Below are 18749 nucleotides of genomic sequence, written 5' to 3'. Positions count from 1 at the left end.
AATGCCAAGGAGTCCCCTTGCTTAAAGAGGGGTGGATGTTCTTCTGGAGTTCACCTCAAAATGCTGGACAGCTTCAGCTGGCTTGTGGCATACCAACGTTTAAGCCCCTCTCCAGATCAACCCTGCACATCCTCTAACCTGTCCCAGGTGAGCCTCCCCAGCAAAAACCCAGCTGGCTGCTCAGAAGCAGGTGCTACTCACACCCCTGTGTTAGATGTGTTGCGCAGCATGTCAACAACGGGAATCCAAGCAGCCTGGAGTGCTGCACTCCTTTAGGATATATAGGACACTCAGGTCTGAGCCTCAGCTCTTATCTGTTAGTCATACTAGGTAAGAAGACTACAGAGGCAGACAAATGCCGACCACAATGCCCGCAATGAAAGAGCAGCATGGTGCAAGTCCCCATGCTGGTTCAGACAGAGGAAGCCATGTTTAACTCCAACACATGCTGGGCTCCAACACTTCTGTGGAAGGGGAAAACCATTTTCCAGCTCACTCCTGGTCTTACCTGACCTGTATCCACCATCCTGCAGCCTCGAGCATCTTACAGCTTCCTGCTACATTATTTCTTCTCCAGATTTGTGAAAGTGTGGCAGTCATTTAAGGGCATGTAACCCCCCAGGCATGGGGCTTCAGGAAACAGCACACCAAGGGGGCCACAGCAACCTCCTGAGAGAATGCAAGATGGGAGGCTGTCATTAACTCAATTGCCATAATTAATCCACCCTTGCTGCTCTCAGACAGACTACCTCAACTGAAAAGCACTGTAACCACAGCCATCCCAAGGGCAAAAGGTCAGGAGGCAACTGCATGCCAGATAGATGCGGGAACCATCAGCCCCAAGCACCCACTCCAAGAGCTTTCGTAAGCTCCCAGAAGGCAAACACTGCACCATTCCCCATCACAAAGCGCAGACACACACGCACTCCCACCTCCACCACACTTAGTTCATAAAACTCCACTTCGTTAGAGTCACTGTTGCCACATCTGTTAGTGCTTTAAAGCATGCACATTTGGCTTAATTGAACGCTTGATTTTATTGCTGCTTTATCTCCATTTTTCTGAATGGACCATAGGGAAAGGTTGCGGGGGGGGGGGGGGGGGGAATGAATCTTTCTTCTCTCTCTCTCTTCCCCCCTCCCACTCCTCACAAGAACCCACCTGAAATGGGAACAAACACCCCTGTCACAGTCGCTCGCATGCTGAGTCTGCCATTAGGAAAGCCCCCCCATCCTAAATGGGATTCCGGTAGCATGTGCTCCAAAGACACAAAGACTCATCAAGTGCATTTTCTCCCCCTCCCTCAACACACACATTCTCTCTCCATCCCCCTCCAGAAAAAAAAATCAGTTATTGGTGGAAGGTATCGCAGCACATGCCAGGGAGAAAAGAAAGAATAGAAAAAGATCTTGCTGCTTCTGCAGTCTCTGAAAGTTTGCATCTGCCAAGTTACAACAAACAGGAAAAGCAGAATCAAAACACAGCCCCCATGTCCCCCTCTACCCACCCTGCTCAGGCTGTGCTCGTGCCAGCTACAGCTCACAACACCCACACCGCAAGCCTCCTCTGGCACATCCTTCCAGGTGGCCCGAACAACAAAAACGCCTGGCTCGGGAAGCCTGCATCCAATGCACAGGGCATTTGAAACCCTCTCCAGGAAGCATAAAGATCCTTCGTGCCCCCCATTTGGAGAAAAGGTTACCTGTAAGCCCGCTTGTCAGCTCCTACAGTGGAAGATGCTCGCATTTCCCTGTGGGAAGGAGGAACCGGGCATGCAGAGCCAGGGACGGAGAGGAGGGCTGGCTGTAAAGCACGCTGCTCTCCGATTAAGGCACCCCAAATGCCTCCCAGTCACAGGGAGAATAACCTGGCCGGGCCCTCCTGCGGGAAGGGGTCAGGCTGCAGCATGCTCCCGCAGGCCTGCGCCCGCCTCCTCCCACAACTCCCAGGCTACGTGTCTGGTACAGGTGGGCATCAGCAGCATCTCCAAAGCCAGGCTCTAAAACACTAGTCCAGCCAGTATTTCTCTCTCCCACGGCAGACCAAAGTGAGGTCTGCTCAGCAGGCAGCCCCAGAGGCCGTTCCCAGGCCAGCCTCAGCTCAGCACCGAATGCGTGGCATGGACGTTAACACAGGGGAGCAACCTACGCATGCAGCCCCGTGACTTTATACCTGCCAACACCAGGACTCCCTGCTGAAACTGGGACTAACGCAGCTTCAATGCAATGGCTCAACAAAAGCGATGGCTCACCACCACACACCACGGCTGCAACACGGCTGTTTCCCTGCAAACCGTTCCCGACGCTTGGAAGCGAGCTCCTCGGCGACACAGCTCGCTTGTCATGCTTTTCAGGCACGTTCCTCTCCCCTGCTGGCCATCTCCCCAAACGTGCCTCTCGAACCATCTGCAGTCAGCAACGTGCTCTCCAGCGCAGCATGCCGCACACGCACGAGGGCGTCCTGTGGAGCTAGCGCCGCTCTGATCTCCCCACGTAAGCTGCCTTGCAAGCCCTCCAGTGGAAGCAGAAGTAGGTGGCCTGTCTGTTCCCCTTCGGACAAGAGTAAGATATTCAAAATGCTGCCAGCTTTTCCAGTGCCATGTTCCAGTCTGATTTCATGCTGCAGTGCCAAGTTCAGCTATCTTTTATCCCTGCTGCCTCATATCTTTTCTCAGATGTCTAAGCACAAAAGCCACCCTCGAAGTGAGAAAAAGCAAGGCATATTAGCAGCAGCTAAACTAACTCCCTTGGTTCTTGCTGGGGCAAGTTGCCCCAGTCCAATGGACTTCAAAGACAGCAGAAAAAACACCTGAATCACAGTTAAAAAGGTGTCAAAATGTACTTAATCCCTGCACTTCCTATCCCAAACTGTTAGTTAGTGTCACTGGGGGCCTGAAAGTTACTACAGCACTGCTGTTTTGCTGGAAAGGAAAACAGTCCTCTCTTTTTAAACATGACAAGCTCTTTCGAGTTCTTCATCAGAAGAGTAGTAAACAAACAACAAATTTTAAACCTCTCCCTGTCCTCTTCCCTTCCTCCAGCAAGGCTCACCTGCAAAAAGCAGGGACGTATCTCCTGTTACAAATTCCCTCTTAGTCTTCCCAGTGAATCCTGCAGGGCTCTACCCCGCAGAAAGACAAACCCAAGTTATCCTTCCAAGCCTGTCTTCCAAAGTTGGAGAAGGAAAAACATTTAGATACCAAATAGCACATCAAAAGCAAAACCTGGAGCCGGAGACCCACAGCTCCTGCTGGTCCCCATCTCAGGGCATGAGCATCCCGTAAGCTGCGACTGCAGTCAGCAGCATGCAGCAAGGTGAGGGTGAGGACAGATCCCTTCTCCACATACACCACTGCTTCTGGCAACCAGTGGTTTAGGGAGTTCCTGAGCCAGAGGCTGCACATGGATCTTTGTATTTCATAGCTGCCCATCCTTTATGAATTTCTCTGCTTCCTTTTGGAAGCTATTTATACCAAGGGCATTTGCAACATCCCACAGCAGCAAGTTTCACAGTTTAGTTCTGCATCATTCACTCCTGGATATGCTGCCTAATCTTTTCATGGGAAGCTAAGAGTGATTAATCTTTCTCTTTTTTTTCCTCCTGTTATTCACAATTATATACTTCTCTATCACAGCTCACAAAAACAAGTTAGCAGAAAGGCCTAAACAGGTAAGTCTAGCGTAGGTCTTCAAAACCTCTTTCAACAGAGTATGAAGGCCCTTTAATTGAGACATGACCTTCGGAAAGCAACCTGCACCTGCTGCATGTCACGCAGGTCTCCATCGCGCCTCTGAAATCAACTGCAACCCTCACAAAGGGCTGAGAGCCAGGACATCTCTTCTTTAAGGCAAAGAAAAATGCCCGGCCTTTTCACAAATACAGAAGGCCTTGGCACAAGCTGAGGGCACAGGAACAAAGCCAAAGCACATGAAAAACAGCAGCAGCAGCCGCCCTTACTGCTGCCTGTCTAATTTGAGAGCTAGGACACCACCGCAGACAGAGAAATTTCAAGGGTTTCACTGCAAGCTCCTGATGAGATTAGAGACCCCCTTCCAGCACCACCCCTATCGCTGGCCTGACAACCCCAACCCATCAGCACTCGCTCCCGTCATGCGCTGCTCTTTCTCAAAAGCCTGCAAAGTATGTTGGCCAGGCCCCAATGAAAGCACCTTCTAATGGGATTTTTCAGGTTTTCAAGGATATCAGTGTCTGGCACAGGCTGAAGTAATTAAGAGAACATCCAATAGACAATCTGGCATTAACCGGCTATTTACCACTGTGAACATTACAAATTCCACTCTAAAACTCAGCACCAACACACTTGCTTTTTCCTAATTGTTCTCACCCTTTCTCTACCCCCCCTTTCACAAAGCACAGTCCTGGCCTCTCTCTCACACCACTTCCTCTGCTTGGGCCATGCTTTGCATTGCCAAATAAACCACAACGATATCTGCTGGGCTGAAGCTGGAAGGCTTGCTGAGGGTTAAAGGGAAAATGTGTGTTGCTCTTGGCAAGCAAATAAATCCAGTTTTCACTGAACAGGCCTCAAGGTGGACAGCCTCAGCCATATGCTCTTGCAAGCATCATGTTTACATTTTGGACTCTTCCTATTGAATACCGGAGTAAGAAAATCCTCTGGTTGATCCCATTTCTACTGGCTTTACTGGGCTGGTCCCTGGGCAGCCATGGATCTGTTCAGCATCAAGTGCTTTCACACCAGAGACATCCCTAACGCTGCAATAGCTGAGTAAGAGACTTGCTTCATTATGTCTTCCTCCCACATCCTTTAGGAAATGCGCCTGGAGCAGTAGCAAACAGGTAGCCCTGGAGGGAAGGTTGTGTACTCAGCAGTGAACAGTTATGAGTGGTATTCAGCATCTTGCAGTAACACTAATGCAAATTCTGCCAGAAGAGAGAGAATTCAAAGACGCGATTTGTTACAATAACCAAAAGACAGCAGAAGGGCAGGTCTAGTTTTTATCTGAAACAGACTGGGTCCTGCACCCTGTCTGCTATGGAGGCCAACCCCCAGGCTGTGGGTTGAGCAAGCCCTGAAGACTTCGCTAGGCGGCTCTCTTCACGCAACAGCCTAATGCAGCAAATAAAAGCTTGGCAGGTTGTTAAATGCAAGTCTTTGCTGTTTCCATGCATGCATTATACGGAGATCAGACTGCATGATGCACTGCATGGGTCACCTCTCCTGGACACATCAAGCAAATTATCAGAGTTACTTTCATTCTTTCCACATGAAATATCAGCAGTGCATATATCCTCACCTCTCTTTAAAGAGGAAGCGAGGAGTGTCCATTCCCAATGAGCTCCAAAGCAGCAAAATGCACCCAGCACCTCTAATGCTTGGGTCTTGCCCACAAAATCCCTAACATCTCAGCTCCTACTGTCCCACAGAAGCATGGAACAAGCATGGAAAGACTTGATCTATACAGGGGCAGGACTCTGCCTCTTTTGATCTCCACCAAAGGCTACATAAATTGATGGTGCAACATAAGTATTTATTATTAATGGAATGGAAAAGGAGAGGAGAATGGAAACTGTAAATCAGTAATGAAAAGCAGAAGTGATTAAAAGCCTGCAGAGGAAATTCCCACAAGCCTCCTATTCATTCTTGAAATATAGCTGTAATGGGGTGCCACAGAAAGAAGCAGGATAAAATGGTCAAATAAGAAAAAAAGAGAAAGAGCAACCAGGGAAAATGTGACTTCACCTATAGTCAAGTATACAAGGAGGAAAAAGGAATTTATGACTCCTGCAAATACACAGCTCTGGAAAACTATTTACTGGATGAGATAACAAGAAGAGACATGGTCAGTCCAACTAATTATCCATTGGCATAGTTTATAAAGGGGTAGTGGTAGCCTCTCCCCTTGTAGGCAATTTTAAAGTCAAAAATGTGATGTTTTTGTAACACCCTAGTCAAAACAGGAATTCACTCAAAGACCTGGGGTCTGGAGTACACTAGAAGTGAGGCTTGAGAACTGCAAGCACTCATGGCCTTAAAAGTGAAAAACAGACCTGACAGCACCAGATCTGGATGCACCCAGGAGAAGGCCTGGTATCACAGAGACTGATCCCTAAACTCATTACACCTACCACAGAAAGGACAGTGCGCAAGTCAGACCTGCTACTGTGGAGCTGGTGAACATGGGATGGAGGTCTCAAGGTGCTGATTTATTACAAAAGCGCCCTTGATCGCTTGCCATGACTGATGAGGTTAGCATAAATCTTTAAATCAGAGGCAGGAAACGAGGCATTGCTGATACAATGAAACAGCCCAGGAGACGGACAAAGGAACAAACTCTTAATAGAGCATCAGGTGGTGGAAAATGTGAGAAGTCATCGGAGAAGTCATCCAGACAAATTAACTGGAAAACGGCAGAAGGCTGATGAATATTTGGCGCTGAAATAGCCATCCACCTCCCTGGGATGTTCCCAGAATGAAACTTTAGAATGAGCCATAAATAGTCTGAAGTGCATCTTGCTCCTTTGCCCCAAAGGCAGCATAACCTCACTGGGGGAGTTTGGAGGTGGGAAGAAGCAAACGCCTGAATTCCAACCCTCCCTGAGTCACAGGAATATATCACTGTGAAGCAATCTACAAAGGACTGCTAAAAGCTGGGGAGGAGCCTTCTGGAGGACTTAAAGACGTGTCAGTTTTCAGTTTTTTTCCTGACAGTTAAAGTTTCATTTGCAATTAAAGCCTCAGAGATGCCAAGTATCCTTTTCCCTGTTTCCGTCAGGGGGCTGCAAACCTCAGAGGATGTAGCCGATACCTCCTGTTGTGCCACTGATTCGACAGCAAAGACTTCCTATCTTTACCACATTAACTAGTTATTGGCAGTGTACGAGGGCTTTGTTTAAAAATCTCCCATTTTGCCTTTGCAAATATTCACTTTCTGAACACTTGCCATTTCTCCATTTCCCAAATCCCCTTTCATTGAAAGTTTAAGGTCACAAAGTACAAATTTCCTCATCTCCACTTCCCCCAAAGCTGGAATAATCTGGCTTGCCTGCAGGGCAAACTCTAGATCCTATAGAAAATAAACATGCAGGACATTTCTGTCATCCTGAAATGCTGAGCAATAAAATCTCAGTAAATAAATACATCGAAATTTGCTTTAGGTCAGAGTGTGTCATGCTGGTTTGCTACAATAAAAATAAAATTTAAAAAATTTTAATAAAGAAAATAGAGACAGCCTGGGGCCTTGCACCTAGAAAAGTTTTTACAAAGGCAGCAAAAAAAATCTCTACCTCTCCATTTCCATTGAAAACTGAGTACAGTAAGTTATTGAGAAACAGGAGTAATGCTTTAGCATACATCCAACTGTACTTTGAACCAGTCCCTAAATTGAGGGCACAATTTTATTTTGAATTTGCTGAATAAATATTGATCTTTAACCACTGCTCTCCCATGACAACACTTCCTTTTTGTGAAGGTGATGGCTTGGTTGGTGCTACACTTCCTTGTGCACTGAGAGAATCTGCTGGGCCTGGGAACAGAATTAAAAAATAATTTCAGCTTAAGGAGGAAAAAAGAAAAATGAAATTCTCCCTTGTATTAGTGCCAGGGCATCCCAAGCCACTGAGTCTGCACCCTGCCATCAGCCACACCATACAGCCCTCCTTGGAAACAGCAGAGTGGTGCCTGCCCTCCTCCTTCCACCTGGCGAAGAAGACATCCTCGAAGGACATACTCCAGCCAGCAGGAGACATTGTGTTTTTCAGACTGGATATTTTTAGGGCTGGGCTATGGCGCGCTGTCCTCATGCCAGCACTTCTCTCTAGCTCAAAGAGCTCCTTCCCCTCCCTGGTCTTTGTTTCCCTCCTGTGTTTCGCAGGAGCAGCCAAGTCCTCCCTCCGCCAAGCCCTCCCACGGCACGTGCTCCCCGCTCCCTCCTGGAGCTCTTCCCTGCACCTGTCCCAATTCAGCTTTTCCAGGCCCACAGGAGCAGACAGCAGCTCACCAGATGCTTTCCATGGGTTCATGCTTTCCACTCCCCACAGGAAACTTCTCTCCCAACATTCGTAGAGACTCCGATTTTTCCACGGCAGAAGGTGAGTGGCAGCTCACAGTCACCCTGTGACTGACCACAGCATTCAGGTCTTACCTCTCTGTTCATGGGTCCTGCCAGCAAGCATCCACTCAAAAAAAATCTCGTGTTTGGCCTTTCACCACCCGTCCCAAGGGTCTGAATGATTACTTTTAATCTTCTTCCTCTCTCACCCCTCCAGATCACTTACCCTGATGAGTTTTTCTGAGCTTTCTCTCTCCACAATGACGCTTCTAACTCAGCACAGTCAGAAGTGCTCCAGACCTTCATTCCCACCATCTGCACTGGGGCGTCACTGCAAACCCACACCCAGGTCCCCCCCCCATCTAATGCCTGGGGTCCTCTACAGCCAGCTTCTCTCCAGTCAAAACTCACCTTCCCCACACAAGCCTTTGTCACTCCCCCACCTGATGCTTCTCAAACTAACACCTGTTTTCTCCATTTTAGGGAATAACTTATTGTGTGCCTTTGTCTCTGCTGCTCCATAGGAGATCACACAGCTCAGATCTGCTGCACTCCCTCTGTCTGAAAAATCAGTTATCAGAAAAGAGTACCAGCTTAGCCTAGCAGGATTCGCCCTTGCTTCGCTCCCAGCGCACTTCACCCGCTTTGCATTTACCTTCTAGTCCTTCATTACTCTTTCCTCCTTATCTGTTACAATGCCATCTACTACTGAAGTCGGATTAATGGGTCTATATTTGTCTGAATCATTCCCTTTGCCAATCTTAAACACTGGGCCTCTGTTATTTACCACCTAAAAAGCTTTATTCATGATGCAGCGATTTTGTGTGCTGGTCCTTTTCAGAAACAGGGACTGGTGTTCCCAGCCTCTGCTCTCCTACTGATTTCAATTAATTTAGTTCTTTAACTTTTGTTTTTCCCTCAATTTTCAAGGTTTCCATGTCCTTATCCCCTCCAACCACCCTGAAAACTGAAGCAAAATTTGGTTAATTCTGGAGCCATACCTAGATCATCTTTAATCTCCAGTCAGTCCTCACTGCACAGCAGCTTCAAGTCTCTTTTTATTTATATAGCTGAGAAACCTGTTGCTATTTGTTTTAATTTCCTTTGCCAGGCCTAACACAGCTTGACTTTTGGCAATTCTCATTTTATCCCTACCCTTCCTGACCTCTAAGACACTGCTTTTTTGCCGATTAGTCTTTTTTTCCCTTCCTTGCAGTCTCTCTGCTTAGTCCCAACTATTCTTTTTAAGGTGGTTATTCACCAACTTCAGTCTGGAAGCTTTTCCTACAGTATTTTTCCCCCTTGCTTGGAATCTGTGTTCCAGATAGTTTTTGCACCTCTGAATTAGGGGTAGGCTCTGCATCCTCTGTATTTAAGTTCTCATGCTTCTCTGCCCAGATGACTTCAACTAGGTTTTTGGGGGTTTTTTTGTTTGGTTTTTTTTTCATTTTTCAAAGTTTGCCCTTTCAAAGACAAATATCCTAATACTTTTGTTTAGGCTTCCATTTAATTTAAACAGAATCTGTTTTATGAGCTTTTGGTCCAAGATTCCTTGTACAACCAGGCCCTTCTGTAACATCAACACTAGTTACCAAAACAAAACCTAAAATAGCACCTCCATTTGCTGGTTCTGTCACTATTTAATGAAGAAATCTGGGCTATCACATCCAGGAACATCTGGGTATTACCTTATTAATACAATGTGTTTGCCAATATGTATTCCTAGATATAAAATACATTCCTAAGCTCCCACAGCAATATTATGTTGGTAACATTTATCTCTCTAATAACATTACAGAGATCTGTCCACACAACCTCTGCCCCCCTCCCCTCATTTCTTCATCTGCAGCTTTTCCTCTCTGTCCTCCCATGGCTATTTCCCAAGGTACTTAAATGAATTGCAGTCTCCCAGACCTTTTGCAAATGCCTTCGGGTGGTCCGACCGTGAAGACGTCTCTCACAAAACAGCCACTCCAATACAGGAGCTGCTGGACTGGCTCAGACCCACAGGTCCACTTAGCCCTGTCTCCAACAGTGGCCAAAACTGGGTGCAGAACAAAGAGCGTAAGGGCAGGGGGACCATTTATGCTGCTTCCCCACAGCACTCTCCCAGTCTCCAACCAATCTTAGCTCAAGGACTTCCTAAGCCAGATGTGGTTTCCGGGTATTTAGTAATCCTCAACAGATTTTTCTTCCATTAACTTCTCCAGTCTCCCCTTGAACACACAGCAGCTTTGAGCATCCTCTGGAAAGGAGCTCCACAGCTCAGCTCAGCTAGCAACTTTGGTGGCGGGGGGGGAACTCCCTTTATTTGTTCAGCCTTTGACCTCCCAGATCTGGTCCTCAAGGGAGACCTATAAAACACCTCACAAGGTGAGCTTGGAAACTAGGATTTATAACTCTACTACAAGTCCTGATTTCAGTAGGGAGACTGACTTTATTGCACACTGTAATTCTCTCCTGCCTCCCAGTTAACCCCTCTGTGTTCCACAGATAGTAAATTCTCTCTCCTTTCCACAGGAGGTAAATTCCTTAGCTTCACTTCCTTTGCTAACACCTCTCTCTTATGCAGGTATGAATTACCTTTCTCTCCAACAACCTAACTGATGAACATATTTCATTAAACTCAAGAGTACTTGCTCTCAAGCTGAATACAGTCTTGAAAATTACTGCCTCTGTTTCAGACTTGAGTTCGTGTACCTGAAAGCTCATCCACAAGCTTTCCCACAAACCTTTCCTTGCATGTGTCTTCAGACTACTATGGCTACAACAATGCTACCACTCCATGTGGTCTACATGCCAGCACTCCTGAGGACACCAACTCTAGAGCACTCGACTCCTGACCACAGACACCTGGTCTAGCCTCCTTTACAGGGACAAAAAAAACCTTCTTAAAAAAGAACCTTCACTGAAAGTCATTTTAGTTTTTCTTGCTGAAGCATCTTCTCTCCTCTGGTGTCATCATCTTTATTCTGTTCAAGGAAGAATCAGGAGTGTCAGGACTGTCGTAGTAGTCATATGCTCTGGCACATTTCTTCATTAAAGCCAAAGTGATCAAAAAGGGGAAATGCAGATGAAAAAGTGGGTAAATTAGACAAAGACAGATCCTGGTAGACAGAAAAAAAAAAAACAGTGTCCCTTTTGTTACAGACTACCAGGCCAAAGAGTTTTGCTTCAAGTACCGCCTTTGGTCCTGCTCCCACTCACATTCTTTGGGCACCCTCTGTTGCAGTATACCAGTCCTTGAAAGCAACTAACATGGCCCTGGTTGCAATCTGCTTAAGATAGTTTACACTGATGCAATATTGCTGATTTCAGGAAAGACATTCCTGACACCAGAAAAGTCGTATAAATAGTCTCAGGGCCAAGGTCATTAACTGGGATTCAAGAGAATTGGATTCGAGTTTTCCTACCCTCCTTCCACCCCCTTCAGAGACCTTGCGCAAGTCTTTTTATCACTTCATCCAGCAGTACACAGCTATAAAGGAACAGGGATCATAAGATTCCCCTCCTTGAGAGAATGACTGTCAGGATAAAGCCAGCAGTTATGAGGAAGTCCTTGTAACATGGCAAGGACAGCCATATAGCCGTAATGAGCAGATATTTAGGTGTGAGTCCCCTGCTCTGACACTGACCACACTTTTAGTGCCACATAAATAATTCTACTTTACTTTGGCATGCTATTATCTCTGCACAGACAGGTTAAAGTGAAAAAAGAAGGTTTCTTTCTCTTCCCAGCCCTTGCAAAGGCTGGAGCTGTTCAGTGAAATCTGAGAGGAACAGGATTGTGGTAATTACCTCACCTGCCTCACTCCAGAGATCACCTCTTCACAAAAAACCTCATGCACTGCAGCCACCCAAAATGAGACAGCCCTGGGCATTAACCCTGAGCTACATGTCTGACTTGCTTTTTGCCTCAGGCTATGCAGACGAAGCAAAGCTGGCCCCACACAAACCCCCAGGAAAGACAGCTGCCTCTGCCTTCTTATCTTGACAAAGCTCCCATCCCAGATCACCCAGTGGGGTGGGGAAATACAGCTGCTTCCTATAAAACCAAAGGCTATCCACCCATCTGTATCACCTCATCACCTGCTAAACAGCTCTGACTCCTGCTTGGCACCAGGCATTGTGATACCTGAGTGCGGCAGAGGTCAAACACTCCTCAGCTCAGGACTTTCAGGAAAGATTTGGGTGTGCCTTCTCCCTCCCCCTCCCCCCACACCAGTGCAATAAGCATCAGCAGTTTTGCAAAAGTGATTTGCATTTTCTCAACCCAGTCATTTTTCATATCAAAGAGGTCTACGTGCCAAAATATATGTGAGCCTAGGCACACAAGAGGCAAGAGTAGTCTCCAACTTGCCTTTAAGAAAAGTCAGGCAGTAATGAGCTGTTCACTCGTTGAGAGAAAGTTGTTCCCAGTTAGTGAATAGCTTCAGAGACCAAAGTTTGGCCCTGAAAGAACCTTAAGAACCTGGGAGCAAAGGTCAAACTTTGCCTCCTAGAAGAATATCTCACAGAAGAAATCTAATTCTACATTTCAACCACTACGTCAAATGCTGTTGTTATCACTTAAGAAGAATGCAATGACCTGAGATCCCTTTAGGATGATGGAGTCCAAACATATAATTTTCTGAACCCATTTAGAGATAATCTTGTCTCTCAAAGACTTCTTGGTTAAAGAAGAAAAGCACTCAGGCCTGCAAGGATACTCAACTCTTCCCTTATCTCACTGCCTCATGACTGGATTAGCTAATATGGATCTGCAGGTTCAGGATCTGAAGCTGAGCTGCATCAAGTCCACGTGCTCCAGCTGGGCCTCCCATGGCCTGGCTGACTCAAAGGTTGCAGTTACTGGCTGTACTGTGGAGAAGCCCTCCAGCCCCAGTGCCTCTGCTCTTCTTGCTTTGCATTTCTTACTTCAACTGTTTGACAAGAAGTTCTAAGTGCTCTGAAATCAGCACTGCATCATTGCAGCATAACATACAGCAGATAAACAAGTCAGAGCAACTGAGGGTCATCTGTTCAAGATCATGCAGGCATCAGTGGCAGAGCTGGGTACAGAGTCCTGGGCTCCAGACTCCAGCCCTTGTTTTTTCCACAGTGGATATAGCATGATTTCAGGATTAGAAAACTTAACTTGCATAAATCCAGCCCTGGCTTCTTCTCCCACCATAAAGAAGGCTCCTGCCTGTTCTCCATTGTATGGCCTTTATGGCCAGGGGTTTGGAAGGAAGACAAGACAAAGGAATAACACACTGGTAAATGAAGGCAGCCTGGCCTCTTGTGTTGCCCTGTCTCCTCAGCTGGTTATAATCTCTTCCACAAAACCAAGTAACAAAGGAATGACTAACAACTAGAAAAGAGACCCTTACTGAAGCAATGCAGCAGGGCAAAGGACTCTTGCCAGGCACACAGTACCTCTCCAGTGAAGCATCTTATCTCATTGCTTCCATGAAGACAGCAGATCTCAGAGCCCATCATGCCCTCAAAAGGCAGCCACATTGGAAATCAACCCTCATCTTCCACTGAAGGCGCTAATTAATGCTCCCGAATCACCCTAGTTGCTCTGAACACATTTGCCCTTAGAAGAGCATAGACCTGGCCTAGCTCGTTACTAAAGCAGTTCACAAGCACCTATTGGAGAGATCTCAAGCACCCAAGGGAAGGAACATGAACAGGATTGCCCACGAAATCCCTAGATATCCTACAGCAAGGGAAAAAAGTTGCAACCACATGATGCAAACCCCTTGCACTGAAGTAAACATGCCCTAACCAGTCCCCATCCAGGCTAATTTCTTCCCAGCGCAAATGAATTTCTTCTTGAGACAGCTGTTTGTTCATGTACAGGTGTCCAGAGGCAACTACTCCCATGTTTCTGCCACTTTGTTTCATGGCATCTTCACCACTTACACCACAGCACCAGTTACATCTATTACTTCACCCCCTGCTGAAAGCAATGGCAGTTCTCATTTCTGGGGAGTACGCTCCTCCCTCTTTGTTTCTCCTTTATGTTTTCATGTCTTTGACCAGGCCTTTGTTTCTTTTCTGGGAACGTTATTAGTTTGTGGCCCTGTTCTTCCTTCTGCTCTGATGCCAAACAAGCACCAGTCCAAACCCATCTCCTAATGAAGATTCCCTCCCAAAAGAACCTCTGGGTACTGCCTCAGAGATGCTGCCTCGTTTCCACAGCAGCTTACTCCAAACTTGAGGGCTGTACTGTGCTGCTCTATCAAGGGCTTGGAGAAAGTGAATTGGAGCCAGGCAACTGGGGAAGGAACCAGGAAGGTCCAATAGAGGTCAGCCTGCCATCAGCAGGGGAGGGGAAGCAGCTCTGAAGAGAAAGCAGAGAACACGAAAGGAAAGGTTTGAGATGGCAGAAGGGAACAATTGAATTAAAATGGCTAGGTCTCTCCTATAATACCCACGGGGAAAAAGAGAAGAATGATGCCTTTCTGGTATCTCCTTTGCCAGAAAGGACAGTGAACTGGTGTGTCCTCCAGAGAGCAGAACCAAGGAAGCTGGCTGTCCAGGGAACCAGCACTGAGGAACGCTTCTCACCCAGGTTCTCTGATGCCAAAGTTTTAGAAGAGTCTCTCATTTATGCCAATTTTCATAAAATGAACAGTAAGTAGTTCAAATGGCTTCAACTGTAGCAAGCATGCAGTGGAGTGACAAAGAGAAGCAAGGAGCACACTACCACCTACATTCGCTAAACACACACACACAAACAGCCTGAATCTTTTCATTTTTATAGGACCTGACTCTTAAGATCAATCTAGAAAGAATGACAAGAGACTGTACGTTCACTTACCACCAAATATTTCTTCATTGTGCATTACCCATGTCTGAAGCTCAACCCAGCATAAAAACACACACTGCCAAGCACCTGGAGTTAAAATGGGGCCATAAAAAACTCCTGGTGCCAGCCAGTGGCTGTGGGCCACTGTGCCTGGACAAGGCAGAGAAGGAAACAGGACTTAGCACGTCCAGCTGATGGCATGAGACAAGTCAGTGAATCTCCAATGAAGGTCTCCGCTCTAAGAGGCGTATCTCCTATATAAAAGGTTAACACGAGCTGGTCCACGAGCCCTCCTTTTCTGCCCCCTCTCTAGCTCATTCCTGCACTCACAGCAGAGTATATGACCTTCACTAGGGGCCTGGAGACAGCGCTCTCTCCAGGATAAGCTCCAGAGAAGAACTGCAGGTAGACATCCCTGCAACAGGAGTCTGAACAAGTCATCTTCCAGATCCAGAAATGCTGACTAATTAGAAACATCTTTAAATCCCCAACTGGGAAGGCACCTGAATAAAGCCAAATCATAATAATGATGATGATGATATTTGTAACGGCTGTTACTTATCCTGAAACGTTGACAGAAGCTCTTAACAATCACACACCAGCAAATAGCTTGCATGTACTAACTCTCTTTTAAAAAGCACGTTTAATGCTCATCAGAGAGAACTCTTACTTCTCCATCCCACATGGGATCTCGAGGATCTCAGAAATGATTTAAAACCCTGGCAAACAAGAGCTCTTGGAGGTGATAATCAAACCCCTCCTGCCTCCACCTGACTTATGAAGTCTATGTTTCTTATGCTCTAACGTTTCCAGCTGGGACCCATCAGCAAGCTATCAATTACCCCTCATATGTAGATGTACAGATAATTAGTAAAATGACCTAATTAATATTAATACACTGGAGTGATAGAACTAACACAGCACAATTTCTTTTAATGTAGCTCTTTTCTGACACTGTGCTTGAGATCATTGGTTCTCTGATGTCTAATACTGGACAAGTTTTTGCTATAACCCATCAGAGACAAAGTAAAATCCCATCCACGCAGCAACTCTTTTCACAAAACCTGTAGAAAACCAGTATCTTTGAGAGCTCGATCCTTCCAGCAATTTGCTGGTTGAAAAGTTTTAAAGGTAGCCATAGAGACAAAGATAATCCACACGTGCCCACACACACGGCTCATTTGGAAGAAAGCCAGGCTCAAAATGGGAGCAGCCAGTAGATTGCTTTAAAACAAGAAACAGAAGTCTTCACTGAGTGCAAGAGCTAAACAAGGACCACGTTTGCACTTTATCCCGCAGACACTCTCATTAGAGAGTTAACACGGTGCAGCAAACCACAGAGGAGTCACCACCACTGAGATGTGAAGGGGGGAGGACCTGCTCTTCAGCTGTAAGCAAATGCTTAGAGCACTCTAGATGCACAAAGTGCACGTGTGAAGACAGCTTGGGATCAAAAATGCAAAATTCAGGGATTTTAAAGGGTTGGGGAGAGGAGGGAAACCCGACCTTGCAAAACACGTGCAGTTGCCTGTACTAAGCAAAGCCCCCCAGAGCTGCAGTGCCGGGTCCTGGCGCGGCACGGGGGCAGGCCTGGCCCTCCCCGTCCCCGGGGCTGGGGTGGAGGACAGAGCGAGCAGGGGCTGGCACAGTAGAGAGCAGCCTGCAGCGAAGCGAAAAGCCAGGTGCTCGCCACGCAGAGCCCGCGGCAAGACTTGCTCACCACCTGCCCCCAGCTGCTGCCAGCAGAAAGGCGACATTGTCCCTGCGGACGCAGGTGCCAGCGTGGCGGCGGCCCGACAGACGGGCATCACAGAAACGGGACATTTCACCCCGAATACCAGCCAGGCTCGGAGGGGGGCAGTCATAACCCCCCACCTCACTTCCCCATGCCCTTTCCAGCCGGCCAGCCGAGCTCCCCACACCCCAGGCATTTCCACAGCACCGGGGCTCCAGCACGTCCCACGTGACGGAGACCCAGGGACAGGGCTGGATCAAGCAGGGGAAATTAAGTTTGAATTCACTTAAAAGCAACTTTAGGAAACAAACAAAACACAGAGCAGAGGGTCAGTGGGACCCCGCTGGCTGGCCAGCCTCTGGGCTGGCCGCACTGCAAACGAGCAATTCAGGCAGCTTCTCCATGCAAGGGACCTCCTGACTCCAATTAGCCATGCCTGCAAGGAGCAATATCTGCCCCTGTGATGTTTCACCCAAGAAGCTATAGAACAAATCAGCAATCCAAATATTCTTGCAAGTTTTCTGTTCTCTTCAGGTTGGGGTAGTTTTCAAGGAACCTTGCCAAGGCTGACGGGCCCAAAAACACGTCACATCCCCAGCCTGAACCCTTCAAAAAAGGGAGAGAGAGAGAGAGAGAGAGAGGGAGAGGGAGAGGGGGAGAGGAGAGAGAGAAAGGAAAAAGCTGCGTCAGGATGGAGGACAAACACAAAGGACGCAAGCACAGGCACGTCAACAGCCCCTGGGAAGGGGGGTGGGTTGAAACACAGCCCAGGCCTGCTGCTAAGCAGCTGGGATTTTAACACTTGTTGCAGCAAGAGAAATTAGTAACAGAAATCGGCACGGATAAAGATGGGGGTGTCAGATGCCAGGCCTGCTCTGCATCAGGGGAGAGCAGCAAAAGTGGGCTTTAGGGAAAGGTTGATTTGCTTTGCTCTGCTTTGATTTTTTTTTCCCCCTCCCTTTGCAGTTGCACAATGCTCCTTGAGCCCAAAGGCTGAAATTTAGACCTTTGGGATCATTTCAACACTGAGCTCTTTCCACCTGGCTGGAAAGTTACAGTCCTTCAGGCTGACTACAATACTGGGAGATGCACACCCCTGTCAGATCTCCGTATTGCACCATGTTTGCACATCTCCAAGGCACAAACGCCCGGAAACGAGAACAGCCAGCAAGTTTTTATTATTCTCTCTGCTGGAGCTTTCAAGGAATTGAAACATGTTTTCGATGGCAAAGCCAATTGTTGCCATCCATTATAGCAAAAAAACAAAACAAAAGAAACTTCAACTACCTTCTTCACCACTCTACTCCTTCCTCAAAACACATCTCCTCCACTGATCTTTGCAAAGTATCGACTGAGAGGAGTAGGATGAAAAATCCACATTACCCCCCCCCCCCGCCCCCGCCATGGTGGCTCAGCGGCAGCCCACACCCCGTGGACGTTTGCATCACTACAGTGAATCAGCGCTCACATGCGCGGCAGTGCGGCCGACGCTGCCTCCGCTCGGCTGCCACGCGCAGACATCGCCCTGAGCATGGCTCCTCCAGCGTGAGGTCGCCCAGCAGCGCAGACTCCCCGCTCCTCCAGAGCATGTGCAGAAAGGAAGGCGATGCGGGGGGACACGCTCATCTCAGCCCATGGTGGTGTGACATGGCAGGGGGGCAGAGAGGAGAGGGGGAAAAAAACTGCAAAACTTTTTTTTTTTTTTCCCTCTCTCCTCAGGACAACTCTATCTCAGTTTGCCCGTTCCAGATGCTCTGCAACCAGAGAGCCCAGTAGCAAGAGAAAGGTCATGGAATGAGCGTTCCCTAACGTAGCATGACGCTGCACATCTGAAGGTCCCCCCTGCTAGCAGCACAGCTGTCACAAGTTTTGGGGCTGCAGCTTGGAAAGCGCAGGGTGTCTGCGAGCAATTCCAAGTGGCCTCCTGGGTTGCTGCTCATCAGCAGAGCCACAGCAGTCATCTCCATGCGGCACTCTTAGACTCTGCCCTCTGCGGGATGAGAGAGTGATGAAAACCACCTCAACAGAGCCAACCCCTTGCTTCACTTTTAAGCAATTTATGACTAGTTCAAGCATGGGGGATGATTTAGGCTAAGCCACTTTATTCTGTGACTGGAGTGGAGTAAGGGCAGGCTTGTCATCAATGATCCTTCCTCAGCTGACAGGAGGTAACCTCCTGAAAAAA

The 18749-nt window shown here is 47.5% G+C and overlaps 1 protein-coding gene and 1 long non-coding RNA gene across 2 annotated transcripts in view; one reads left to right on the top strand and one right to left on the bottom strand.

Moving 5' to 3' along the window:
• IGFBP2 (insulin like growth factor binding protein 2) overlaps positions 1–18749 on the bottom strand; it is a 69056-nt gene that overhangs the window by 21162 nt on the left and 29145 nt on the right. The window lies entirely within an intron of this gene.
• LOC112980502 (uncharacterized) lies at positions 7944–14921 on the top strand. The gene is made up of 2 exons (XR_003258446.2): positions 7944–8070; positions 10603–14921. It is a non-coding gene; the product is annotated as an uncharacterized LOC112980502 (long non-coding RNA).

The sequence above is a fragment of the Dromaius novaehollandiae genome, chromosome 7 (genome assembly GCF_036370855.1).
Source record: "Dromaius novaehollandiae isolate bDroNov1 chromosome 7, bDroNov1.hap1, whole genome shotgun sequence".
Taxonomy (NCBI): Eukaryota; Metazoa; Chordata; class Aves; order Casuariiformes; family Dromaiidae; genus Dromaius; species Dromaius novaehollandiae.
The sequence above is the reverse complement of the archived record's forward strand: the minus strand, read 5'-3'. Positions and strand labels throughout refer to the sequence as shown.